The sequence below is a fragment of the Ictidomys tridecemlineatus genome, unplaced genomic scaffold, assembly GCF_052094955.1.
Source record: "Ictidomys tridecemlineatus isolate mIctTri1 unplaced genomic scaffold, mIctTri1.hap1 Scaffold_92, whole genome shotgun sequence".
Taxonomy (NCBI): domain Eukaryota; kingdom Metazoa; phylum Chordata; class Mammalia; order Rodentia; family Sciuridae; genus Ictidomys; species Ictidomys tridecemlineatus.
In genome coordinates, this window is record NW_027526147.1 from 945,226 (window position 1) to 972,941 (window position 27,716).

Below are 27,716 nucleotides of genomic sequence, written 5' to 3' on the forward strand. Positions count from 1 at the left end.
CCTAGTCACTTGTACTTTTTGGCTATTTGAATAACGCTGCTGTGAACACTCATATACCTTTGTTTCTCTTGGGTGTATACCTAGAGTGGAATTGCTGGGTCATTTAGTAAGTCTGTGCCTAACATGGAAGAAATTGCCATACTGTGCTAGAAAGTAGGCACATTCTTTACATTGTTCCCCCAGGTCACAGTGTGTCCTGAGAACATATGCTATTGTCCATGTCTTTGATTGTAGCCTTCTAGCCATAAAGTGGTCTTGTGTTATGACTTTGATTTGCAATTCCTTAATGATAAATGATAAAATGATTACTGTTTTTCAAACATAATGATCTTTAGTGAAGTGCATATTCAAGTCTTTGGATACTTTTTATTGGATTTTCTTTGTGTTTAGTTTTAACAGTTCTTTCTATATTTGGGAACAGTCATTTCTGAGTTATAGTCTATGCCTTACAAATATTTTCTTTCATTCTCTGAGTTGTCAATTCAATTTCTTAGTGCATTCTTTGATGTTCAGAAGCTTTTATTTTCAATAAAGTTCAATTTACTTATTACTTCCATTATTGCATAACTGGTGCCTTATATTAGCAACCACGATGAAATGTAAGGCCAAAATGATGTATTCCTGTTTTTTTTTTCCTAAAAGTTTGTAGTTTTAGATTTACATTGAGTTCTGTGATATATTTTGAGAGTATGTGTGTGTGTGTGTGAGTGTGCATGTGTATATGAAGTGATGTAGGGAGTCTGACTCCATTCTTTTCTGTTCTTACATGCCCATTCATGCTTGGTGATGCCTTAGCACATCATACTATTGACCATACATATAAGGGTTTTCTGCCAAAACCCATTCATACTTTGCTCTTCAGGATAAGGAGACATGAAAGCCCCTAGGTAACAGGTTTACTCTCTCCATCCTTGCCAGCTCACTGTACAGTGCTCAACTGCAGGTATAGGTACAGCCTATGCTTCCAGAGGCTGGGCTTTCTCTGGGCCTCATGCCCTGAAGACTCCATTTCCAAAGAGCACTCATACCCATACTTCTGTGTCCATACTACATATTAGCACCTCTGCAATATGACACCATAGATGCTACTTTACCAAGCACATGTCCATCTAGACAGAGACCAAGGCACATTGAACCCAAAATGGACTGTTAGTCCCTTCAAGTGCATAGCTCCATATGGTTACCACAAAGGTATCTCCCTAGGATCTCATCCAAAGGGGCACATTAGCACATTCTTTCTTAATCCATCCATGTAGAAATCAGTAATTGATTGTATGGGTAAGAGATAATTAGACTTATATTAAATATCCAAAATTAGAAAATCATAGAGTTAGAGACAGTTTGTTGCCAGGGACTTGGAAGGCATTTAAGTGGTTGAGTAACAGATTAAATTAATTACATCAGTTATTAAAATGTTTAAAACCAAGTAATTGTGGTAATTTTACCACAAGATTGTAAATGTCAATACTTAACTTATTTTTTTATGGGCACTCTTATGAAAATTCAACCTCAATAACACCAATAAGAAAAAAATCATGAAAACACTGAAGTTTATACAATTATAGCCAGAGGTTACAGAAATGAACTATGTATTTGGGCATAACTTTCTTATCTTTGTATTTGAACAGATGACCAGAGTAACTGTATTATGTAGAACCACAAATATAGAATTGTGAGTACAATGAGTTATACTCAATGTATGCATAATATTCCAAAATATTTTATATCCTAATTAATATTTTAAAATAACGAATAAAATAAAATAAAAAGAAAGAAATTATGGAGTTATAGTCACCCACATGTACTCTGTATCACCAGACTAAAGCTTGGATGGTAACACTGGATAACAGAATTCAATAGCTTTCTCTTTGTCAGACATTTATTATTTACTTTGTCCTTATCTTTTCATTATCTTGAGTCCTGATTGGAAGACTTCTAATCTTACAGATGAGCACACTAAGTTTGAGGGATGACTGATGGTTCCAAGATCATCATCTACGCAGACTAAAGCTCTGACAATTAATTTGTGTGATTTACAATTTACTGTATCATGAATCACAATACAAAGTCAGTCAGTGTTTTTTTTGTTTGTTTTGTTTTGGTTTGGTTTGGTTCGGTTTGCCACTCCCCCCCCCACACACTGTAGGAGAAGGAGAAATTACAACAAGAGGTAGAAATTACAAAGGGTACCAAGAACCATATGCATAAACTCTCAATGTAAAAAAACTTGATTGTGGTCACTGTTATATTGGTAAATAGTATGTCCAAACATGACAAAATATGAATTATATATGTATAGTTTATTGTATTTTGGTATTACCTGAATATAATGGTTTTACATTTGAATGAAAGAAATAAATATTCCTCAGAAAACAAACTATATATTTGGAAAGCATAGGAAAAGATGATGAATATTATATGTCATTGATAAATTACAAATTAAACACACCTATAAAAATTTAGAAAATTTAAAACCTGACAATATCAAGAGCTGGCAAAGATGTGGAACAAGAAGAACTCTCATACACTGCTGTTGGGATCACAAAATTGGACAGCCACTCTGGAAGACAGTTTGGTAGCTTCTTAAAATCACAATATTCGCTTAATATGGCCCACTAATTGTATTTCTCAATGTTATTTCAAAGGAATTAAAAACCAAGTCCACACAAAACCCACATACAAATGTCCACAGCTTCTTCATTCATGATTGCCAAAACAGGAATCAGCAAAGATAGACTTTAGTTGCTATTTACCTGTTATTAATGTAAACATTGTGATACATCCATACCCTGGAGGGTCATTAAAAAAGTTAGAAAAATGAAATTTACTATCAAACATAAAAACAATGTAGACATCATAAATTTATATTTGCCAGAAAGAATATATTGTCTGAAATGCCATATTTGTGGCATTATATAAAAGTCAAAACAATAAAAATGTTAAACATTGCCAAGAAATCAGGGAGAGTAAAAGATGCTAAAGAGGGACTTCTGGTGTGGTGAATCTACTCTGTAAGAAACCATAATGGAGAAAATTGGCATTATTCTTTGTCAATGCTTTAAAAACTGTAAAATTAGTGTTTTAATAAATAATTAAACTATTCATTGCCATTAATAATTACTTAATACCAAAACTATTGGCAAAATATTTTCATTTTTTGCTTATATCATATATTTCTCAGTAATATACAAAGAAAAAAGTAGTGAAAACTCTAAATAAGGAAAGGCATATGGTATCATGGTATTATGTGTTTCATTTTCCTGTAAATCTACAACTTTTCCTTGCCTCAAACATTCCCAGCCCTAGGACTAGTCTTCAACAATAAAACTTGTACTGAGAATAAATAATTTCCAACAACCTTATTTTTCTTTCTTTTTTTTCTCCTTTTACAATTTTCATTATCTTTTTAGAGAACAGTGAACATAAGCCCTTAGTGAATAAACTAGTACCTTACATTCAAAAGATGCTTTTACATCAATAAAAGTGGTCATTTATCACTCTGCTACATAGGTAGTAATTCTTTGAATACTAAGGAAAAGATGTTCTAAACTTATTTTACTACACTCATATTCATGTGAAAATTATCTGAGATTTTTTTAAAGTATACCTCACTTCCAATATGCTACCTATAAAATTAGAGTACTTTCTTTTTCTTACTCAACAAAACTCTGATTGAAATAAATAAAGATAGGCCAAGAAAAGAGGTGTGCTGATACACATTAAAGGCCAGATAAATTGTGGGTGATATTACTGAGAAACACAGTCCAATTGATCTGATAAATAGTAGGCATTTGGTAATACTGAGATCTCCATATTCTTTATCCATTTTATAAATTAATTAACCCTTTTCAGGTAGATCTTGCATTTCTGAGCTTTGGTAGTTACTAACACTAAACTACCCAAAACAGATAACGGAGACTGTGAGTCATTTCTGTCCAGATCAAGTTCAATTATGCTCACAACAATATTTAGTATAGTTGGACATAATCAGGGTGAATCAGGACCTTCCCTTACATTCTCAGCCAAGGTTAACAGAAAAGAGGTTCTCATTTTGGTTCCTAGAATGGAAAAGAGAAAATCCAGCATGATTGGCATCCACAGTTCTTTTTTTTCACAGTTCTTAAACTACCTGCCCATGGCTAAGCTGGACTGTACAGTGGCTGAAGAAATTATTTTCAAGCACAGATTAGTTCATAATCACAATGTATATCTGCTATATATTCAACATGATGAGTGTGAGAGAATTAGAAGATGTACTATAATGGAAAGGGGGTGATTGGAAGGAAAACTGGCTCCCTCAGGAAGAAGTTGTTTAACCTGTTTTCAATCCCAAATGAAAAAAAAGTCAGATGTCTTTCTTCCTTTCCTCTCTTCTCTATTTTCTTCCTTCCTCATTTTATTTTATTTTATTTTTTTTTGTCTCTCACTCTCCATCCATTCCTTGATTTCTTTCTAAGAGAAGATGTCTCAGTTCAGTCATCATATTTACTTCTCACAAACTAGTCATTTGGAAAATAAAGCTCTATGGAAGGGATATCCATTTATATTAGGTGTCATTACTCTGTACTGGTTTTAGTTGAAAAACCTGAAAAATATATTTTAAGAGTATACACACTCACATAAAACATTAGGTTTTTTTTTTTGTTTGATTGTTTGTTTAATTTATTTTCTTACACAACAAGCCATACATTTCTGGGGTCTAATGAAAGGCCTTACATTGTTTTTCGAGGAACACAACCAAAAACAAAGAACAACAACAACAAAAAAGAAAATATCTATAAAAACCAAATGACTTACTGACTTTTCTGTAATATGAGCAGTTTATAATAATTTAGAGAAAGGTATTTTATCTTTTTCTGAGAAGTATTCAAACTTTCAAACAAATTTTCACTGATTTTTCACCCAAATATCAAAGGATGATTTTGTTCATTGAAAACTTTCAAGAAAAAAAAATGCTCTTCAAAGACAATTTAAATTCTTTCAAAGAATGACAACAGACTTTGGGTGTTCGCGTAAAGTAAGCATTTTCTACAGAAATTTTTGTAATTTTAAAAGAAAAAGATAACTGGATCCTCAGAGTACAGCTTTTCCCCAAATATCTGAATCCACACATTGATGTCAGGATGGCCAAATCTTGGGGGAAAAAATAAAATTTTTCTTGAAGAAGACTATAAGCCCTGGGCACATATTTCTTTGTACCCATGAGTCTTTCAGGAACTGAGAGACTATTCTGTAAGAAGCACCAGAGTTAATGAATATTGCAACATTATTCAAAGTGTAGCCATTTATCTGAGAAAACTTTCTGTTATTATTGAGTTTATTCATGGAAAATAGTCACTTTTTCTTCTTAGTTATAGATGTATTAAAGACAGTTGAACAAGTTGAACTTGACAGTTACTTCTACCATAACCTGGATTATTAGTTTACCTTAAAATGAAACATTTTATTGAATTTGTTACAAATATGTGTGTAAACTATTACCTTCTAGTCTGTACTGAGCAGCAAGAAAACTGATTATCATTTACTTAACTTTGTTGCTTTCTACAAAACATCTCTAGGCTTCACATTTGGGTTTTCAGCTAAATTCAGCATGATGTTTATGATAGAGCTCCTCTTATTTCCCTATTTCTTAACACTGCAATAGTATCTTATATACTCCTACTCTACAAACACCTAAATATCTTAGTGTAGTAATTATCTCAATACACACACATGAAAAATGTTGATTCAACTTTTCATGGAACTTAGATTTTAATTCAGAAGTATTTTATACTCTTCATCCTGCTCTCATGGGGGCTTTGTCACTTCCCTTGACTGATCTCCTTGTGTTTTGTTTATTTCAAAGTTTCTTATATTTATTTCAGGAGAATTATGTAAAGTATGAATAACATTAAATTCAATTAGAAATAAATTTTATAATATTGGAGAGTTAGGGTGTTAAAATATTTTATCTCATTATTCCATACTTCCATGTAGAGACTCTGATAGAAATTATAGCTAAAAGTGTTGCATGGATCAAAAATTTAAGATGTGGGCTAAAAAGCTTGAGTGAAGTACCCAAATTGATGTTATGGCTGTGTTATTTAATGTAGTTTTACCAAGTGATCACAAAACACTGGATACACACACACACACATACACATACCTGTTTAAAGAAAGGAGTCTTGGAGATGTCAGTCCTCTCCTTGGGAAAACAAAAAATTGTTTAAAAAATATTGTTATTTGAGGACTAACATTTGCTAAAGCAGGCTAATGTTAGAGTAGGCATTTCTCCTGTAAGTATGAAGTCTTGAATATATTACATTAATTCTCACAAGCCAGGGATTATCACAGGCCTAACAACTAAGAAAAACCCAGGATCAGAGGAATTCTCAGCCCAGTTCTACAAGAAGTTGAAAAAAGAATGAACACTAATTCTTCTAAAATTATTTTTTGAAATAGAAAATAGAAAAGACCTTCTAACCTCATTCTATGAAACTAATATCAACCTGATGCAAAAACCAGACAAAGACACATCAAGGAAAGAACATTTCAGACCAGTATTCCTGATGAACAGAGATGTAATAATTTGCAATAAAATTATGGCAAACAGCATAAAAAAATCATATTAAAAGATAGTATAACATGATCAGTGGGCTTTGTCCCAGGGATGCAGGGTTGGTTCAACACATGGAAATCAATAAACATATTTTTAAATTATATAGATGTAAAGACAAGAATCAAAAAATTATCTCAATAAATGCAGAAAAACATTTGACTAAATACATGGTCAAAACACTAGAAAACTATGTATAATAGAAATACGTCTTAGCACTATAAAAGCTATCTATGGTAAACACATGGAAAATATTCTCCTCCTCCTCCTCCTCCTCCTCCTCCTCCTCCTCCTCCTCCTCCTCCTCCTCCTCCTCCTTGGAGTAAGAAGACTTTACTGAAAACAGAAAACGGGGAACAAAGGATTACAAACAGGAATGTGGACTCCTAGCAAAACAAAAACAAAGAACAAAAAGGGCAGGGAGGAGGGGTGCTGGAAGGACAAAAGGAAAAGGCTTAATTTTTTTCTTCTTCCCATTTCTTTAAAAAAATAACACAACACAACGAAACACACAGGGACACACAACCATTTGTTCCCGAATAGAAACATAAATGGGGCAGAATCGAACACTCTGTTCTTCTCTTTTCCAAAGGCAAAACAGAAAAAGAAAAAGCAGGCTGGAGACTGTGCCCCATAGAGACCCCTTCTGCAGCGGTGTGTAGGAAGGGGCGGCCTTCGTGTTTGTGCAACAGCTGGCAGCAGCGCGGGGAACAGAGGCAGCATGGGGAGTGGGTCATGGGCTTCACCCCTCTAAAGGAGCAGGAGGTCCAGCTTGTCAAGTCTAGGGCTCCCTCTCCGAGTTCTGGGCACCCATGGGGATATCCCTGGAGACCGGGCCCTCTCCAAGTCCTGGGCACCGTCGCGGAGGTGGTCTTCAGGGCTGCACCACCCTCCCCAAGTCCAGGGCGCTCACACCATCCCCCTCCTCTGTGAGCCTGCCCCTCAAGGATGGGGGCCGCGCATGCACCCAGTGCTTGGGCTCTGCACATGGGCACCCGGTACTGTGCCAACAGCTGCAGCCACTGTTGATATGGCTGAGGACTTTCTGTTTGAGCTGCGCCACTTGCTCTGTCAGCAGGCTCCTGGTGGACGCCAGCTCATGTTCTGGCTCCTGAGATCTTCACTTTCTCCTCCAGGCGAGAGATGCTCCAGTTTGCCCTTGGGGAACTTGGAGCCTTCAAAGCGGTTGAGCAGCTGCTTGCGCTCAGCCTTGTTGCATTACTATGTGTACATGTTGATGAGCGGTATCTGCAGGCTCTCGCTGAAGCTGGGCAAGTCGGGCACCATCTGTGGCTCATCCTTGAGTACAGCTAGGCATGGCGGCCCCAGTGTGGGGGCGGGGGGGGTAGGGGGGGTCAGCGACAGTGAGAAGGGAAGGGGCTGGAAGGTGAAGGGGACATTTGCAGCACCCCCGGCCCCACCCCTGTAGCTGCTCAGGTTCCTGAAGACCGATGTCAGCTGGGGGGTGAGGGTGTGGCGCCCTGATGTCTGACAGAGGGTCCTCCTGCGAAGGCTGCAGCAGCAGCAGCAGCAGTGGGGCTGCACCCTCGCCAAGCTGGTGCTGCTTTTTCAAATCCTCCAGGACCTTGACAAAGTCCTTGGTGAACTCCTGCTCCTTGCTGGCCAACACCTTGGGGTAGAGGAACTGCGTGCTCCTTGGTGTAGTGGTAACCAGCACATTGGTCTGGATGATGAGGCACTGGAGCTCAGGAGAGGCGAGCTTGAGCAGCCTCAGGTTGGGCTGGAGAGCAAGCTGTCTGGGAGCGCCTGTTGGGGGTGTATTTTGTGGACAGGGGGGCCAGAGTTGGCGCTGCTGCCACCTGTTCCCTCAGGCTCAGCTTCAGGGTATCATTCTTCACCACGCTGCCTGCCGCCCCTGTTGGTGCCTCAGGGACAAGTGGGCCAGGGACAAAAAGTTGCTGCCACTGCCACTGACGCTATTGCCTAGGCTTCTCAGTGCCTCATCACCATAGAAGAGTGTTTCCACCCTCTGCTGACCCGCTGGCTGGCTCCGGTGGGGGAGGGTGGCCAGGGCCTCTGTCCTGGGTCTCCCACCCCCTCCCCTGCACAGTCAGCCTTGCACCCATCCTGCCAGTGGGCTCTGTGCCTGGCCCTTCTCTGGGGGCTCCTCAGAAACATTATTCTTAAGGGAGAAAAAATTAAAGCATTCCCTCTAAAATTCAAAAAAAAAAAAGGAAAAGAATGCCTTTTTTTGCCACTTTTATTCAACATCATTCTTGAAGCTCTATACAAAACAATTAGAAGAAAGAATTAAAGATAATGAATAGAAAAACAGAAAATCAAACTATCACTATTTGCTACTGACAGCTTCTATATTTAGAAAATCCAAAAAAAAAATCACCTGAAAACTTTCTTGACTAATAAATTCAGTATAATAGTAAAATATAAAATAAACTTTCAGAAACAAAATGAATTTCTATAATCAAGCAATGAATCCAGTGTAAAAACAAATTAGGAAAATCACCCCATAAACAATGGCCTCAAAAAGAAAAAGAAAGAATAAAATAAAATTCTTGGGAATCAATCTAAAAAAGAAGTAAAAAACCTCTACAATGAAAACCACAGAACACTAAAGATAGAAATTGAAGATCTTAGAATATGTAAAGATGTTCCATGCTCTCGGATAGGCAGAATGATCATAGACAAAATGGTGATACTAACAAAATAGTTATAGATATTCAATGCAATTCATTTTAATCTCCCAATGACATTCTTTATAAAAGTAGAAAAAGCAATCATGAAATTAATTTGAAAAAATAGGAGAGCCACAATAGCCAAAGCAATTCTCTACAAACTGAGTGAATCAGAAGGCACCACAATACTAGACCTTAAACTATACTACAGAGACATAGTAAGAAAAGAAAAAAAAGTACCAAAAGATATGTAGACCAATCCATACTAGACAAAGGTGACAAAAACATAAATTGGAGAAAAGAAAGCCTCTTCAACAATTGGTGCTGGGAAAACTGGAAATCTCTATGTAGAAAGATGAAATTAAACTTCTATATCTCACTGTGCTCAAAAATCAACTCAAAGTAGATAAAAGATTTAGACATGAGAATGGAGTCCCGAACAAAAAAAAAAAAAATTGTCCACATCCTCATCCTGTTAGCTTAGGACCTGACTTCTTGAACAAGACTCCTAAAACACAAACAGTAAAATTAGGAATCAATAAATGAGATGAATTCAAATTAAAAAGAGGTATGCAGTTTTGAAGGATCATGAAATGGATCAGATATTATTACCCTGCACACTTATACAATTACATGACTGGTGTAATTTTGCATCATGTACAAAAAGAAAAATGTGAAATTATACTCCATTTATGTATGCTGTGTCAATGCATTATACTGTTATGTATAACTAATTTTAACGAATGCCAAAAAAATAGAATCAAACAAATTACAAAATACAAGAATTAAAACACTCTTTTACTGAAATAGAAAGCAAAATACACACCAATGCACAGAAAAAAGAACAAGGATAAGCCCAGACATTCACTGCACACTCATCTTTGAGAAGGGGACCAATAATACAGATTGAATAAAGGATAGTTAGTTTCTTTAAAAGATGGTGCTGAGGACACTCAATATCTGCACGGGGAAGAAGGGAAACCAAAACTTATCTTACATCATATCAAAACATCAACTCAAAGAGGAGAAACTATAACAGTGAGAGGTGAACCTGTAAAATTCCTGGAAGAAAGTACTGGGGTCCCATTTACCAATCTCTTCCCATCCTACTAAGGTGACAAATATGATCTCTACACAGTTTTATATGTGTTAAAATATCACGCTATACAACACAAGCAGATGAAGTTGCTATTTTTCAATCTAAAATATTAAAAAAGAAAGAAGAGCATAAGTTTGTGAGCAAAATATACAAAAAAAAAACACAGAAGAAACACTTTACAACATTGATCTAGGTAATGGTCCTTTGGCTATGACAATATAAAGACAGGGAACAGAACCATAAACAGACAAGTATAATTCCATTAGACCAAAAGCTTTTGCACAGCACAGTAAAGCATGAACAGTGAAAACATTCAACTGTTGGAATGAGAGAAATGACTTACACATTACCTGAGAAGAGTGTAAAATCTGAAACACCAAAAAATTCCTATGAAAAACCATTAAGTGAGCTTGGTACAGTGGGACATACCTTGAATACCAGTGATTTGAGAAGCTGACATGGGAGAAACACAAGTTTAAAACCAGCCTCATCACATTAGCCAGACCCTAAGCAACTGAGTGAGACCCTGACTCTAAATTAAAACAAACAAACAAACAAACAAACAAACAAATAAATAAATCTCGGAGGAAATGGCTCATTAATTAAGTGCTGTGGGTTCAACCTCTAGTTTCACTATATAAACATAAACAGAGAGTAGCATGTTGTTTGCAAAGAAATGTGGTTAGGGTAAAATGAGGTGATGCTCTTCAATGGATATAAAATTTTAATTGCATAAGATAAACAACTTTTAGATATTTGCAGCATAATTCTGTACATACACTTTATAATAATATAATGTTCACTTATATGTTTTCAGAGTACATATATCCTACTTAGTGTTCTTACTATTGTGAAAGGGAGGAAGGTAGGATACAAGGAACTGAGGGAGGGAAGGGTGATGGAGAGAGAGAGTAGGAGGCAGAAGGCAGGGAAAGGAGGACTAGCCCCATGATGCTGTTTCTACACCGTCAGAATTCCTGCTCAAAGTGGACCTGTTCTTGATTAAATATTCTGCTGTTGCTTTCATAATTGTTATTGATTTTATCTTACTACTTATTTTTCAAAAGTAAATTCCAAGAAGGCAATAGACCAAAGGTATAAAAACAGCACACAAATGTAACCTACAGGTATACTGCATTTGACCACCTCATGTACACTGAGTTTTCATTGCCATTATCACAAATTCCAGTGGGCCAAGGAAATATGAGAGCTAAGAGAGAGTTGGGTACAATGTGACCATGTCCTATCCAAAAATAAGTAAAAAAAGGGGAGCATGATGAAACCCAGGTAGGCCACACATTAATGTCCAACCAGAATTAAATTCAAATAGAGAAAGACAGCCTTATCACTCAAGGTACTTCACTGTGTTAGCCCACCTTTCCAGCTGAGGATGTGAAGGAATAGGGAAAGCAGGGTAATCCACAGTCACTTTTATTACAGCTCTTTCAAACTCCTTAACAAACCAGCTGGAGAAATTGTTCACAGTTATCAAGGTATAGTAAAAACAATTGCACTGGTTCTGTGTAACATATTCACTGCTTTGGTATTAATGAACACAACATGGATGTGTAAGCTCTCCAATGTGACTTGCTCATAAGTTTGCATTTAGAATTGATATAGCATACAAAGAGATAAATGTTAGAAATCTTGCTAATAATTTAAAATTCTGTAGTAAGCAGGACAATTAAAAGACAAAATTCACCATGACATGTGAAGAGATCACAGAAGAAAGAAATAGATTTCTGGGGCATGATGTCAATGGTAGAGGTCACCTGCTTTTAGACAGTGAATCTAAGTTTTCATTTTGCATTGGGCCTGACAAATTACACAAGTTGCCCTAAAAATACCAGTAAAAAGATATATATTTCCCTGGAGAAAGTGGTTATTCTAGGATCTGGAAAGATAAATTTAAAAAATGAGCCTTAACATATGAAGAAGGAAGAGAATGAAGAGTAGGAGGAGGGTCTCCTAAGGTGTCCAACATGTGAATTCCTGACAAATGACAAAAGAACTAAAGCAAAAGATCCTGAAAGAGTGAAAGCTGAAAAAATATGAGCAATAAAATAAAAACCTTTAACAGTAAATTATAAGTGAAAGCAACAAATGAATGTATATTTTCTGAGAAAACATAATTGACTACATTGATAAAAAGTGATGGAAACAAACAAACGTTTTATATACAAGAATTCAAAACAATTCAGGAGAATAGCATCCCCTTCTGCATGTGGAGCTTAGTATCTTTGCCATTTTATGGGTGAGCAGATTCAGTGACTTGATTGCAACAAATAGTGAAAGAATAAGGGAAAATATTACATTCCCAAAGCATGAACCTGGCACAAACTACCTTGACAATGGGTGGACTGTAGAGCTTCAAATATTTCAGCGACCATCAGATAACCTCATCATGCTGTGACAACAAGGCACTACCAATCCATACTATTCCTTCCAGAATTATTTAATCAGTTTTCTTTATAGGTTACTAACAATGACCCGTTTCGTGAGCAGGAAACAAACCATAAGGATATTCTCTCCCTCAGTGTTGAGTGCCTACCTTTCAGGTGATCAAATAGAATAATTAGTTTTAATTTGTTTTTAATTAACAAATATTTATTGCACATGTTAATGGAATTGAGCATAATATTTCCAAATGCATGGTACACAGTGATCATATCTAAATATCTATCTTCTACTTTCATTGATTGTCCTGCCCCAGTACCCTTCGTACTCTCCAGAAATTTGTATTGGGCTTCCATATTACTTCTAAAAAATCAACTCTAGGGTGTAGGTGATAAACATGGTAATAGAAAAAAGATTTCTGCAGCCAGAAACAAGCATTTGCAGGAATGAACTCTCCCTACATCTCCGAGAACATAAATGTTAACTCCTGGCTCAGTCTCCCTTTATCTCACTGTACACAATCAGAAAAATGATTTCCAGCTATTGCCTTCACTATGCTGACCTTAATTTTCCCATAAATCTTGTATTTGGCTTCAGTTCCCACCACCTGAGGACAGAGGTTCCACTGATATCATCAGAAACCCCTATGGCACCAAACCTCAAGGTCCCTCCTTTATCACCCTGTGGTTCACATTTTAGTAGTTTTTAGAACAAGAGGTTCTGCCTTTCTTTTTAAAATCACCTGTTCCAGAAATTCATGTTCCAGAAAATTTACATTTTCCTGGTTTTCAATTTTCTTAACTGGATGCCCTCACTCTCTGTCTCCTTCATATAATTTTCTTCTCCATGGCTAAATATAGGTATGTTCCCAGCTCAGAGAAATGCTCCCTGTACTTCTATATCTTCACCTACACCCAAGGTCATACTCAGTCTCATTTCAGTATTATTCACATTCCCCTGCTTTCCAAATATTAATTTTCTTCCCAGTCCTCTCCTCTCACCTTCAGACATGTTTATATGGATATCAAGGAGAAATCACAAACATCAACACAAAAGCCTTCTTCAAGACAAACACTCTTTTCCCTGCCTCATGTGGTTTTCTGCTCCATACAGGATTGTTTATCAGCAACTACCCTAGGGGGCTCAAGTAAAAAAATCAGCAATTGTCCTTGATCTTTTCAACATTACACTCATGCCAATCCATCCCCCAAACCTGCTTATCCTAAAGACAATATTATAATCATATATGTGTGAAAGAGGGACACAGAGAGATATATGTATTCAAAATTATTGCTTTATAAGTATACAATTATACATACTTTAAATATTATAAAATATATAATTATAAATAAATAAATCAGGTTAAACCACTTTTATTCCTGTTATAAAGTCATGCCATCATGTTATACAATACATATTCTATTGACAATCATATCTATGGGGACAAGTTCTGCTAAATGGCCACAAATCCTCATATCAAGGGACTTAAAAGCTGCTTTTTTAAGATTTAAGTTCTTCCCCTAATTTAGGGCTGGAACAAAATTAAAATTCTTTTGAAGAAAAAAAATTAAAAATAAATATAAATAATGTGACCCTGTTCAAAAATAAACAACATAAAGGTCTGGGATGCATCTTGGTTGGTATTGATTGATAAGCTAGGAGGCCTGATAATATTAAAATATTAAAAAAATACAAGTTAGACTTTCAAGGTGAGAGGCTATGAAAAGATCAGTGAGATCTATAGAGCTCCATAGGAAAGGGTAGGTATATGTGGCTTTCTTAGATGAGTTTTTTTTTTAACAATATCATATTTTTTAGTTGTAGTTGTGTATTGGACACAATATCTTTGTTTTATTTATTTATTATTATCTGGCACTGAGGATGAAACCCAGGGCCCTGCACATGCCAAGTGAGTGCTCCAACATTGAGCCTCATCTCCAGCCCAGCCCCTTCCATGAGTTTTTAATTGGAGAAAGCTGGACAATCATGGAGCCATTCTTAACCAATTATTGATCCTATTTGAATGGAAGGGTATTGGTTGCCCCTTCAGTATTAGGTGGATGGAGGCAGGGATGCTGTTCAGAGGAACATGTGTCTCTGCCTTTGGGACATTTCCATATCCGCTCACAGGGAGCCTGATGGCAGCCTGCCAGCACAGCAGAAGTCCTCTGTGGCCTCCCCTTTTGTCAGGAGAGCAGTGACCTTCATCTCTTCTTCTTCTTCTTCTTCTTCTTCTTCTTCTTCTTCTTCTTCTTCTTCTTCTTCTTCTTCTTCTTCTTTGGAGGGACAGCAGGGATTGAACCTGGGGCACCTAACCATGGAGCAACCTCCCAGCCCTGTTTTGAATTTATTTGGAGACAGGGTCTTACTGAGTTGCTCAGGGTCTCACTGGACTGCTGAGGCTGGCCTCCAGCTTGCTGTCCTCCTGCCTTGGCCTCCCGAGTTGGGATGACAGGCATGGGCCACCACTACCTGTAGTGTTGGTCTCCACTCATGATGGTGTCTCCAGGTTGCGCTGGAAGGTGACTTGTCAGTTCTTGTGCTGTGGCAGTTTGATGTAAGAAGGTTGTTGGTGGGGAGGAGATGGATGTGGAGAGAAGAATGGTCCTGCTTCTCACCATGTTCCCATTGGCCGTCCCTCACAGGGCTGCAGATAAAGGAGGCCAAGGATGTCTACAAGGGGGAGGTGACCAAGCTCATGCCATGTGAGAACAAGAACCCCATGGGTGGCTATGGCAAGACCATCAGCCACATGATATTAGGGCTCAAGACAGCCAAGGGCACCAAGCAGCTCAAGGGGAGTCCATCCTGACCCCTGTCCTCAGCACTGTGGCACAGGCAGGTGGTGTGACCTCTGTGTCCTTCTTTCTTTGGCCTCTGCACTGTTGATGCCACATGGGACACTCAGGATAACACCGTGTAGTATAAAGGGACACCATGTAGAGGGCTTGGACATAGGTCCATTCATGAGGTAGCTCTTCCTTTGCTCATTGCTCCTGGGAGTTGTGTAATTAAGTCAAGAAATTGCTTCTGCCACCTCGTCCCCCACATAATAACCATTGACCAGCCAGGCACAGTGGAGCATGTCTGTTATCCCAGCTGCTCAGGAGGCTGAAGCAGGAGGATCACAAGGTGGAGGCCAGCCTCATCAACTTAGTCAAGGCCTGAGCAGCTCAGGGAGAGCCTGTCTCTAAATAAAATACAAAATGGGACTAGGGACGGGCCTCAAGTATAAGTCACCCCTTGGTTCAATTCCCAACACTACCCCCTCACCTCCCCAAAAAGTCAAATTGGACATAATTTTGTTTTCTTTTTCAAAATGGTTTTTTACTCATCCACTGTTGTTATGATTGACTCACACTAGCTCTGTAACTGTCCCCTGCTGCGTGGCCAGGTCCTCTGCTGCGGGCTCGGGGAGGTATTTTACCTGTGGCTCCTCACAGCTGTGTGCCTGTGTGTGCAGGCACCATGAATCTCATTTCCCCTGTTTTCCAGATCAAGGCCACAGGCTCAGAAAGAGGCTCAACAGTCATCCTGCGTCCAGTGCTGGCTGAGGGGCAGGGTGACTGTGAGTTCCCTGGTGCTGGGTGACCCCTGTGAGTCCTCTGAGCTCTATGTGGCACAGTTTCTCATCTCTAGACCACTCTCCATCCACCATAGAATCTCTCCATCTTTCCCCCTTTTATAGTTTGATGGTTCTTTGATTCTCTGAGGTTGTTTCTCGGTCACTGCTTTATGGAGATCACGAAAATGTCACTTCTTCCAAGGGCTACTTTTCTGTTTCCTAATGGGGCCTTCATCTCAGGAGCTTGACTCTCCAACCTGTCTCTCTCTCTTTAATCGCTCACCACATCCTGTCCACCCTGAATTAATGAGGTTCTGAGAAGGTAGCCCCTTCTCAGGAATAACACCTTGAGCCAGTTCATCTGGAAAATCAATCGTATAAAAGGGCCTGAGATGAAAAGAGAAAAATTGTCCTCTTCCACGTAGTAGAGAGGACACAGGAACACAGTGGAAATTTAAGCCATTCATAGGTTTGCTTCATCCAGCTTTTTGAAGAAAAGAGCCTAACGGAGAAGAGGAAAACTGTCTTCCAAAACAGAGGTGGTGCCCACCTCTGATCCCAGCACCTCAGGAGGCTGAGGCAGGAGGATCGCGAGTTCAAAGCCAGTCTCAGCCAAAGCGAGGCCCTAAGCAACTCAGTGAGACCCTGGCTCTAAATAAAATGCCAAACAGGGCTGGGGATGGGGCTTGGTGGTTGAGAGCCCCTGAGTCCAATCCCTGGTATCCCAGCACCCCAAAACCAAAGTCCTTCTGGGCAGTTTTCTCACAGGGATGAGATATTGGGACAGAAGGACCTCAGGTGTGTTGTGTGGAGTTGTGAAGTGTCTGAGTTTGAAGGAGGCTCATGAATCTTGGCCTGGTGACTCCCCAGCCCTGGTCCTGTTTGCACAGTGCCCCAAGGAGGCCAGAGAGGCTGGGCCCTGGTGAGCTCCTGGCAGCTCTGTTGGGGTGCAGTTGTGAACATGATCCACCCATTTTAAGTGTGTGTGGCCCACAGGATTTTGATGCATAATGTAGTTTACACCCCCATCTTAATTCTAAAACATTGTCATGACCCTCCAAGGCACCTCATTGTCATTGTCATGACCTTCCAAGGGACCTGCTGTCCCTCCCCCTGGCCTTTGGCCACCACATACCGACTTTGTTTCTGGACTGACCTTTTGGGGCCCCCCTCCTGCTGACGGAGCCCTGCACTGGGTGTTAGTCTGTGTTGTGTCCCCCGCACCCCCCTTTGACTCTGGACTCTGTCTGGGACAGAGCTCAGGTGTGTTTCCACAGGGTGGCCATCTGTAGCAGCTGCCCTGGAAGCACAGTCTCAGGACCTGCATCCAGGTCCTGCAGACGATGCTGTTTTTGCCCACAGCACACCCCTGGGGAAGAGCAAGGCCTCATAGAGCACCATCACCCTGAGATGTGTGTGCACAGCCCCGGGGGATGCAGGGTGCTAGGATTTGTTTTTTTGTAGTCCTGCGGCTCAAATCCAGGGCCCTGGCCATAGCGAACAAGCACTCTGCCACTGAGCTGAGCCCCAGCCCCAGGGCCTAGCTATGTGGTCTAGACTGGCCTCCACATTGGTGATCCTCCTTCATCAGCCTCCTGACCCAGACAGTTTGGGGGGATTTCAACTTATGTTTCCCCTTCTGAACTGGACTCTTTTGTGGGTGCTTCTAGGTGTTGTCACATAGAGGAGGAGACCGAGACCCAGAGAGCCAGAATCACAGGCCATGTCAAATGCAGCCTCAGGTGGATAAGCAGGAAGCTCTGGTGCCTGAGCAACCAGAGAGAGTCGTCCTGTGTTGTCACCCAGTGCGCAGTAATGTTCCCAAGTCACGCTGATGTCAGAGGAATTTGGTCAACACAGGGGGCTGGGCTCGGCCACCTGCGGGTTCCAAGTCACTAGATAAATGTGCAGCCACCAAGCCCAGGACACTGCCCTTCACAGGTGGACAGGAGAGGAGGGACCGTGTGGGTCCAAAGCGTCCTCTTGACCCAGCCAGGATTTGGCAGTCAACGCCACCTGGACGCATCCACGGCAAGCACCTCTGCAAACACAAGGGTACTGTGGACTCCCCGCAACCAGGGTCCCAATCAGGCCATGAGCTCAGCTGAGGCACATGAGCAGAGCACCTGACCAGTCCTCCCGCATACTGTTGAGGTCAAGAACAAGGGCTATCAAAGAAAAGTTCACAGCCCAGAAAAGCCTCTAGAGATGGGACACCAAGGCCCCTGGCTGGGATTTTAGGACAGATAAAGGGGTATCAGGTAAAATGGAAGGTGGTGGGTGCAGGTGGTGCCTGGGTGCTAACTACAAAGGATGATGGTTGACACACAGGAATAAACTGCCACCATCACATTGCTCTGCAAATATGAAACTGATCTAAAATTCTAAATTTCCCCCCTTGTGGCCGTAGGCATTGAACCCAGGGCCTCACATGGTTGTCAAAAGTACCAAGAAGGCGTGTGCAGTGGGGCCAGCCTGTCATCCCAGTAGCTCTGGAGGCTGAGGCAGGAGGATTGCATTTGGAGGCCAGCCTCAACAATTTAGCCAGGCCCTAAGCAACCCAGCGAGAGACCATGTCTCTAAATAGAATATAAAATAGGGCTGAGGATGCGGCTCAGAGGTTGAGTGACTCTGGATTCAATCCCTGATATCCCCCCCCCCAAAAAAAAAGATGGAAGCCGACTGGCCATGAGAGCCCAGAGCTCCCTGGGCCTCACAGCCTCCCTTGGTGCGTGGAACTGGCCTCACTAGAGTCCTGGGTATTTAGAGGTTGTGGTCTTCAGATCTGACCTCTAAGGGCAGGTTTTGTCCTGGCCCCTCCTCTGACCCAGGCCCCAACCTTTCCCAGGAACAGGCCCGAGGCCGCAGTGACAGCAGGCCCCAGCTGTTGTTTGGGACAGAGATGCCCTGGTGACCAGAGGAGTCTTCTCATTCCTGGTCCTCAGGTGTCGGGGAGGTGGCCCACTGGCTCTGGGCAGAGGTGGCCCTGGGTGGGCAGGTGGGGTTGCCGAAGGGCCTGATGACCACATTCATCTCCCAGAGGAAGTTTTGATGAATGACCCATAGCCAAAGGCGGGCAGTGTCTCCATCCATTATGGGCAGGACACAGCCCAGGCCGGAGCAGGGGATTTGCCACAACTTATTGCACTGACACGCCATCTAGTGGCAATGACAGCACCCCCATTTTTTTGCGCCATTTCAGCTTGAGCCTGAAGAATGGTTGTGATGTTTAGGTGAAGGGGGTGGTGGTCCCTGGAAGTGGTTGAGTCGGTCACAACTGGGCCCAGGCTCTTGGGTACCTCCCAGCACAGGATCAGGTGGCCCATCAATCCCAGCTTCTTGCCTGCTCTCAGGGGCCCCTGTGGAGTGGGAACTCAGAATAGGAAGGGCACTTTTTTTTGGCACCAGGGACTGAACCCAGGGTCTGTTACCCACTGACCCCTGTCCCCAGCCCTTTTTATATTTTATTTAGAGCCAGAGTCTCACTGAGTTTCTCAGGACCTCTCCAAATTGCTGAGGCTGGTCTCCAACTTTCAATCCTCATGCCTCAGCCTCCCAAAATGCTGAGATGACAGGTATTTGCAATGCAGCCCAGCTCCTTTCTGTTATTGAGCCTCAGTTTCCCCATCTGTAAGATGGACCTCTGTCTCCTATCACTGGAGGTGTGTGACCATATCCCATGAACCTGGGAGGTGATGTGTGATCAGCCACCAAAGTAGCCTAGATTGAGAAGAACCCCCAATCCAGGTCCCTCCAGGAAGAGGACTTGGCAGTCTGTCAACAAGGAGACCCCCGCTGGCCAGCTCCACCCTCCCCTCCCAGATGCTGGGCTTAGAAGAAAAATCTCCATTTGGGGGATAAGAGGCCTGAGGAGGGCCCTAGAGCCTAGGATCAGACCAGGGGAAGTCACTGGCTCCACCCAGTGTCCCCACTGGTTGAAAGACCCTGGGCTGCTGCCCCAGGGCTGCACCGAGGGGAGGGAGCAGTGTCCTCCCTCGGTCCCAGGCCACAGGAAGCAGAGCATGGGATGGAGGGCAGAGGCCATCCTTCTTCCCGCACACCCATCGGGTCAGCACAGTGCCTTGTTCCCCTCCCCAGGGAGATTCACCAAACTGACACCTCCCACTTGGTGGACTGCAGGTGGGCCGCCGGCCTGGTGCAGGAGGCCACCGGTGGGACCTCTGTTGCCCTCATCACCAGGGCTGGCAGGCCCCTGGTGATTAAGGGGCAGCGTGTGGCCTGGCAATAGGTGCCGCTGTCATTGCGACCAGCTGTGTTGACCCCCGCCCTGTGAGATCCATGTGCAGCACCGTCTGGGCCAGCATCATAAGATGGGCCCATGGGCGCCCGCCAATTGCCTGCTCCATCCCCTGCTGTCGCGGTCACCATCACTTCGCCCACAGGCAGGTTGGCGCGTGAAACACCAGAACACCGGAGGCCGTGGGGAGGGACGTCATGGGACCGTGTGTGGGACGCAGGGAGGCTGTGGGCCTGGGGACACGCAGGGGGACCCCCTAGAGCTCGGAACCCCTGCCGGCTCATCCAAGGACCCAAGGGACTTCGGCTGGGGCGGGGGCGGGGGCGGGAGCGCAGTGACAACCAGGCAGGCCGACTCCACCCCTGCCTGCTCGAGACTCAGCCACCATCCTTGTCCCTTGTGGACCCCTTTCCCCATTGCCTCAGCCATTGGAGAACCCCAGATCCCAGCCGGGAGCCTGTCAACCCAGGCTGGAGGCTGAGGCTGGAGGATCACAAATTCGAGGCCAGCCTCCAAATGTAGTGAGACCCTGTCTTAAAAATTGAAAAGGGCTGGGACGTGGCGGGGTGGTCAGCGCCCCTGGGTTCAGTCCTCGGCATCCGAACATGTCACAGGAGTCTCCACCACAGAGGCGAATCCCACACCCAAGGCACAGGCGCTTGGCCGCCAAGGGGCAGCTCTGGCCTTCAGCCGCCTGCACTCTTCACCCTAAACGGGAACTTTTCGCACTCAGGATGTGATGGTGACAAGCTGCCAGGGTCCTGGGGCTCCCACCACCCAGCCCTACTATGGTGCGTTCCTCCAGGCAACAGGGAGACCCCTGAGGTGACCTGTCCCCTGGGCATCTTCCCTGAAAACCAGCGGCCTTGCGGCTGCCCAAAGCCCAGCAATACCCATTGGGGCCGGGGGCTGGGGTCTCCCGCAGCCGCAGCGCTGGCCACCGGGCTGGGGATAACCTGGCCCTCCCTTGAGGAGCAGAACTCCAAGCGGGGACGAGGTGGGGACCTCGGCCTGGTCGTCTGGGCCTCAGGCGACCCACAGCGGAGACGCGCTGTCCCCTCCTCGCGGTTCTCCGCGGCTCCGCCACCGCCTTCAAGCGACAGGAGGCCAGCGACTGCAAAGGCACAGCGTGGTCCTGGCTCCGCCCACTTCCAGCCCTGGGGCGTGGCCACACCCCCAGCTCCTGCGCCATCCAACTCTGCATCAGGATCGCAGCAAACCATGGCTAGGTGCCCCTGGGGGAGCCGTCCAGGAAGGCGACTCCCGCAGTAGGTGTGCAGGCAGGGGCCTGGGGTAGGCAGAGTCTGGAGTTTGACATCCCAGCTGCCTCCTGGTCTCCTACTGCCCTGGGCCTTACTTTCTTCCAGCCGCTGGAAGTCCACTGCAGACATGATGGAGGGGGTGGATGAAGGTAGGGTCTGATCCTCAGTCCACCCCGCCTCCCCCAACACACACACCCACATTCTGTCTGACCCTGGGCTCCATTTGCTCTGCTCTGAGGCAGGTTGGCAGTGGCCCCAGGCACAGCTCCACTTCTTCAGGGCAGAGAGAAAAGGCACAGTGCTTAACCGGACAGGAGGTTCCTAACTTGGAGGTTTGTTTTTCCCTGTATCAGGGACTGAACCCCAGGGCTGCTGGACCATGGAGGCCTACCCCAGCCCTTTTTATATTTAACGACAGGGTCTCAGGAGTTGCTGAGAGCCTCACTAAATTTTTGAGGCTTGCCTCCAACTCATGATCCTCCTGCCCCAGCCTCCCAAGTTGTTGGGATGCAGGCGTGAGCTCAAGGGGATGCTCCCAGCAGGAAGAAGGCCAACCGTGTCTCTGGGGATGAGCCTGAGCAGAAACGAGACCATGACCCTGCAGTTTGTAAAAAGTTGGCTTTATTTATCATTTAATCACCATATCTCATTTATGCCATTTTGGTGTCCACAGTGGCAGTCTCCTGGAAGCTGGGTCAGCCCTTGCCCACCACTGTGATCACTGCCCACAGGCTGTAAGCCCAGGCCACACAGGGCCTGAGGTCTGGTGCTCTCCAGTCACAGCCCGGGAACCGGGGACTGGGCCTGCATGCAAGAGGCCATGTAGTCCCCAGCGGTGGCCTGGGGAGGCCCTGCCCTCTAACAGGTACAGGAGAGGGATGGTGGAGGCCCCTGTGGGCTGGGAGGTGGCTGGTGTTGGGGTTGCCCTGCTGGGGACTGGGTCCAGACAAAGCCACATGTGAGAAGGTGCTGGGCCCTGGGCGGAAACAAGGTCCCCCCTGTTCTTGTTCCAGGTCTCTGGGGACAGTGTACCACCTCTACTGAACCTTTACAGGGCCCATGCAGAATAGGGGCACCATGCTGAGGGAACCTGCAGCTGCACTTGAGAGGGGTCTTGAGATCTCCAGGATGGTCCCCAGCTCCATGGTCTACTCACTTGTCACCACAGATGTCATTGTCTTTTTGTCTCAGACACCAGAGCACCTTCCCGGGAACCCCAAGCCCCGGACCCTGAGCTCAGGCCATGAGCCTGAGCCTCCCCTCCCAGCCTCCTAATGTGGTGGAGGCTGTATGTGGTGGAGGCCGAGAGAGCTGGCCCCTTACTTGCATTTGGTCCCTAAGTGCAGTCAGAACATTCTAGAAATAAAGGGAGAGACAGAAGACGTCCCTTCCCAGGGGCACGGGGGGGGGGGGGGGGGGGGGCAGCTGCACAGTGAGGACACACCATGGCTGACTGGAGTCTGGACAATTGGACATGGTGGGGTGGTCCCCTGAGAGCCCTGAGCTCAGCCAGGTGAGGGTGGAGGTGGTGACCCCAGGCCTCCCCCAGATGAGGACAAAGCTGCCTGGCTATGAGGTGTCCACGAGGTGGCAGGGATGGCAGTCCTGGATCTGCCCCAGCATAAGTCCTGTCTGGAACCTTGGTGGGAGAGCAGCCGCCCACGGCTGGGCAGGGAGCTGTGTCATCCTGAGCCCAGAGGACCCAATGCCCCCCATCAGAACAGTCTGCAACCAGAGTGCCACCACTGGTGACAATGCGGACATGCTGGTGTTGCTGTCCGTGTCCCCAAAGGAGGTTCGACCCGACGCCCGACCACCCTAAGGCCATACAAAAAGATTTTGTGCTTCCAACCAGAGTCAAAAAGCCACATTTGTGGGGACCAGGGACACCACTGTGTCTGCACACATCACTGAGTGGGGGGGAAGGGGAGGCCAAAACCAAAGTCAGACAGAAAATGGGGACAGCACTCTCCATCCCTGTCACGGCTGCAGTGGCCATAGCCAGAGGAGGAGAGGAGCCCCAGCGGATGATGTCCCCTTGCACCGTAGCACCGCTGCCCCTGGCCACCACTGCCTTCCGAGGCACCGCCTGACATCCTCCCTGGTCCTTGGGCAGGTGTGGCTTTCAGAAAAGCAGGGCCCTCATGCTGCCCACCTCACTCTGCTCCTGGATGAATATCTCGAAGGACTGGGAGGTGACGGTGACCACCAGCAGGATCCCGATCCCACCACTGAGGGTGCCCAGTAAGTCATCCAGGACCAAGAAGGCCCGGACGCACAGGCACCGAAGGCTGTGCGGATGCATCTGGGGGAGGGCAGGTGGTCAGCCCCAAGGCACCACAGAGCCCTCAAGCTGGCCATCAGGCTTGCCCATGACTGAGACCAGAAACTCAGGAGGCCCCACCACCTCCCTGGATCATCATCTGCTAACATCCTTGTGCCTCCACTAATGCTATGGGACCTAGTCCCTGCTAGGGGACTGTGACTAGTCCAAACTGAAAGGCTGCCAGATGCAGTGGTCCACGCCTGTCATCCCAGCAACTCGGGAGGCTGATTCAGGAGGATCGCAAGGTGGAGGCCAGCTTCAGCTACTTTGCAAGGCCCTAAGTAGCTCAACAAGTCCCTGTGTCTAAATAAAATATAAAAAGGCTATGGATGGGGCTCAGAGGTCAAGTGACCCTGGGTTTGGTCTTTAAAATAGGGGGCTGGGGGACTGGGGATGAGACTCTAATGCTGAAGATGTCTTTCAAAATGACCACTGTCCCTACCAAGGACTAGAAAGCAACCTAGGATTTGCAATTGTGGCTTTTCACGTGATTGCTTCTTTCAGGAAAAGTTACCAAGTGAGAGCCCAAAGGACAACCTGGTCTGCCACTTGACTTTGTAAACAGTCCTGCTCACTGTGGCTGCTACCCAGTGGCAAAGGAAGAGCTTAGAAAATAGCGGAGAGCCCTAGGGAGAGCAGAGGCAGCCCTCCATCCAGGACAAGGCACAGCTACAGTGGGCAATACTCCTGCCCTGGGCTTCTGCCACCTGGGGCCTCTCTTCACCCTTCCTCCTCTCCATCACAAGGTGACAGCCTCACAGACCACTTGGCCATGACCCAACTGGTCTCTGACCTCCTCTTTGCCAGGGCCTTGTCCACTAGCACTGACCTCTCTGCTTCCAAAACCACCAGCCCTCTGCGGCTCTGCTGGCCTCTCAGCCACAGCCACCATCTGTTTTTTTTTTTTTTTTTCAATCTTGGGGATGGAACCCAGGGGTGCTCCACCCCTGAGCCACATCCCCAGTCCTTTTTTTTGCATTTTGTATTTTACACATGCCCAGCAGCACCCAGGAGGAACCCTTGCAACTGCCCTCACATGCATGTTGTGGGTTTGACTTTTTACTGGGAGCTGCTGATCAGTGGATGTAGGGAAGATGGGTGAGAACAGTGAAAGCCTGGCATGTGGCTCCCACCCAAACTCCTCTGGACTTGTGTCTCTGTTTAGAGGAGAGGGGACACACTGCATAATCACCCAGGAACAGCTGAGAGCAGAGCCAGACTGGGTGATGCTAGTCATGTACACACTGAATACACTGATTTTTTTTCTGGAAGCTGATTATTTCAATAAAACTAATGGACAGTCTTCCTGGAGCACTGGTGGGCAAAGGAACAGTTGATGGGCTTCCCTCCGTCTATTCATTCATGGGAACATACATGTTAAAAGCCACTGTCCATCTCCTGTGAGGTTGAAATTCTTATGGGAGACAGGATGTTAATGAGTGAGCGGATTATAAGGGATATTAGTGACAGTACCATGAGAATGGGCAGAGAGACAGAACAGGGGTGATGATAGTGCAGAAATAGCAGATGGAGACAAACACTCTGGAAAATTTGGCATGTGACCAGAAGCTGGCTTCTGTGTGAGAAATGTGTCCATCAGGCAAAGGGCATGGCCAGCTCAAAGTCTGGGGTGGAAGAGGCCCTCATGTGCTCTGGGAAGGCTCTGGAAACCATGTGGCTGATGCAGATGGCTGATGGAGAAGGCAGGTGGAGAGACAGAGGAAGGGCAGGTGGAGGGGAAGAGGGAGGGAGGGTGGGGGACTGAAGAAGGGCAGGTGGAGGGTCAGGTGGAAGGGCAGACGAAGGGCAAGAGGACGGACAGGTTGAGGGGCAGTGAGGGGCAGGTGGAGGAGCAAGTGGAGGGGCAAAAGAGGAGAAGATGGAGGGGCAGAGGAGGGACAGATGGAGGGGCAGATGGAGGGGCAGGTAGAAGGGCAGGTTATGGAGCAGGTAAAAGGGCAGAGGAAGGGTAGGCGGATGGGCAAGTGAAGGGGCAGAAGAGGAGCAGGTGGAGGGGCAAATGAAAGGGCAGAGGAGGGGCAGAGGAAGGGCAGGTGGAGGGGCAGAGGAGGTGCAGGTTGAGGGGAAAAGGAGGGGCAGAGGAGGCGCAGTACAGTGGCAGGTGGAAGAGCAGGTGGAGGGGCAGAGGAGGGGCAGGTGGAGGAGCAGGTAGAGGGGAAAAGGAGAAGCAGGTGGAGGGAGAGTTGTGACCCTGTGGAGCAGAACTCTGAGGACAAGGGCAGTGTTGCCTTTCACAGGAGGAGAGTGGGGGGCTTGCTGGGTTTGAGCAGAGGACACCCATGATGGGACCCATAAGTCCAAAAGTTCTGCTCTGTCTGCAAATAGGCCTCAGGGGCAGAGATTACCTGGGAGTGCAGTCATGAGGCTCCTGCAGGACCTGGGGGGCAGCTGGCCAGGTGAGAAGTGGACCCCTTTCCTGCTGCTGGCATAACCAATCAGCACAAGCTCCCGGCTGGACAGCAGGAATTTCTTGTCCCGGAGCTGGAGGTCAGAAGTCTTGAGAAGGTGTGAGTAGGGCTATGATCCCTCCCCAGTCTCCAGAGTAGGACCATTCCCTAAGTTTTTCCTGCTTCTGAGGCTGCCAAAGCTCTGCCTGGTGGACTCTTTTTCCATCTGAAAATCATCAGGGTCTCATCTTTAGATTCCTCTCTGTCATCTCATCCCTGCCATCCTATCTCCTCTGTTATCATCATCTCACTCCTTCTCTGGCTCTGGCCTTGCTTCTACCTTCTTCTGAGGCCAACTGTGAGCCCTGAGTAACCCAGGATTCTCAACCCATATCAGGAAGCTTAGCCACATCCTCAAAGCCCCTTTTCTATGGGAGATGACAGGTTTCCAGGTCCCAAGTATGGTGACAAGTTTGGGGAGGTCATTGATCAGCCTCATGGGTCAGAATCTGAACAGATTTCAGAGTCAATCCAAAGGATTTCCAGGTGTGGTGGATGTGGGGTAAGATGAAGCAATGGACCACAGGCAGCCAGGGGGTGACAACCGGAGCAACAGGAAGAATGGAGAAACCATCTTTGCAGAAGCATCGGCAGTGGGAGGAATGGAGGGACCCAGTACTATTTGAGATGCTGCTAAGAGTGGCCTGGGCAGCCCTGGGGAGAGCAGGGTCACTGGTGATTTTCTGTGCTGTGGGACCCCTGGAGCCTGCTCATGCAGAAGGCTATTTGTACCCAGGAGAGGAACATGCCCCTGGGAAGTGGAAGGACTGGTGACATGTCACTGGGGTTTCACAGGAAAAAAAAAACAGATTATTGAAGAGCCTGAGTTCTCACTTGAGTGGCCAGGGACTAGAATCTGTGGTAATTTGGACATGAATATCAATGGCACGTTGTCCACTGTGACAGATTTGTGAGAGATAAGTGTGTGTGTGCACCAGTGTGTGTACATGTGCAAATTATGGCCTCAATTATACTAAGCTTAGTATAAGAATACTAATTTTTAAAATTATTCCCCCAAAATATATATTCAATGCTTACCTCTGAGAGGTAGGATTTGGGGTGATTTATGCTCATTTTCTAAATAATCCACAG

The 27,716-nt window shown here is 45.3% G+C and overlaps 1 pseudogene; it reads right to left on the minus strand.

Annotated features, from left to right (window-relative positions):
* Positions 1-7,469: 7,469 nt before the first annotated feature.
* On the minus strand, positions 7,470-20,852 carry LOC144374877 (transcription factor JunD-like; annotated as a pseudogene).
* Positions 20,853-27,716: the final 6,864 nt, after the last annotated feature.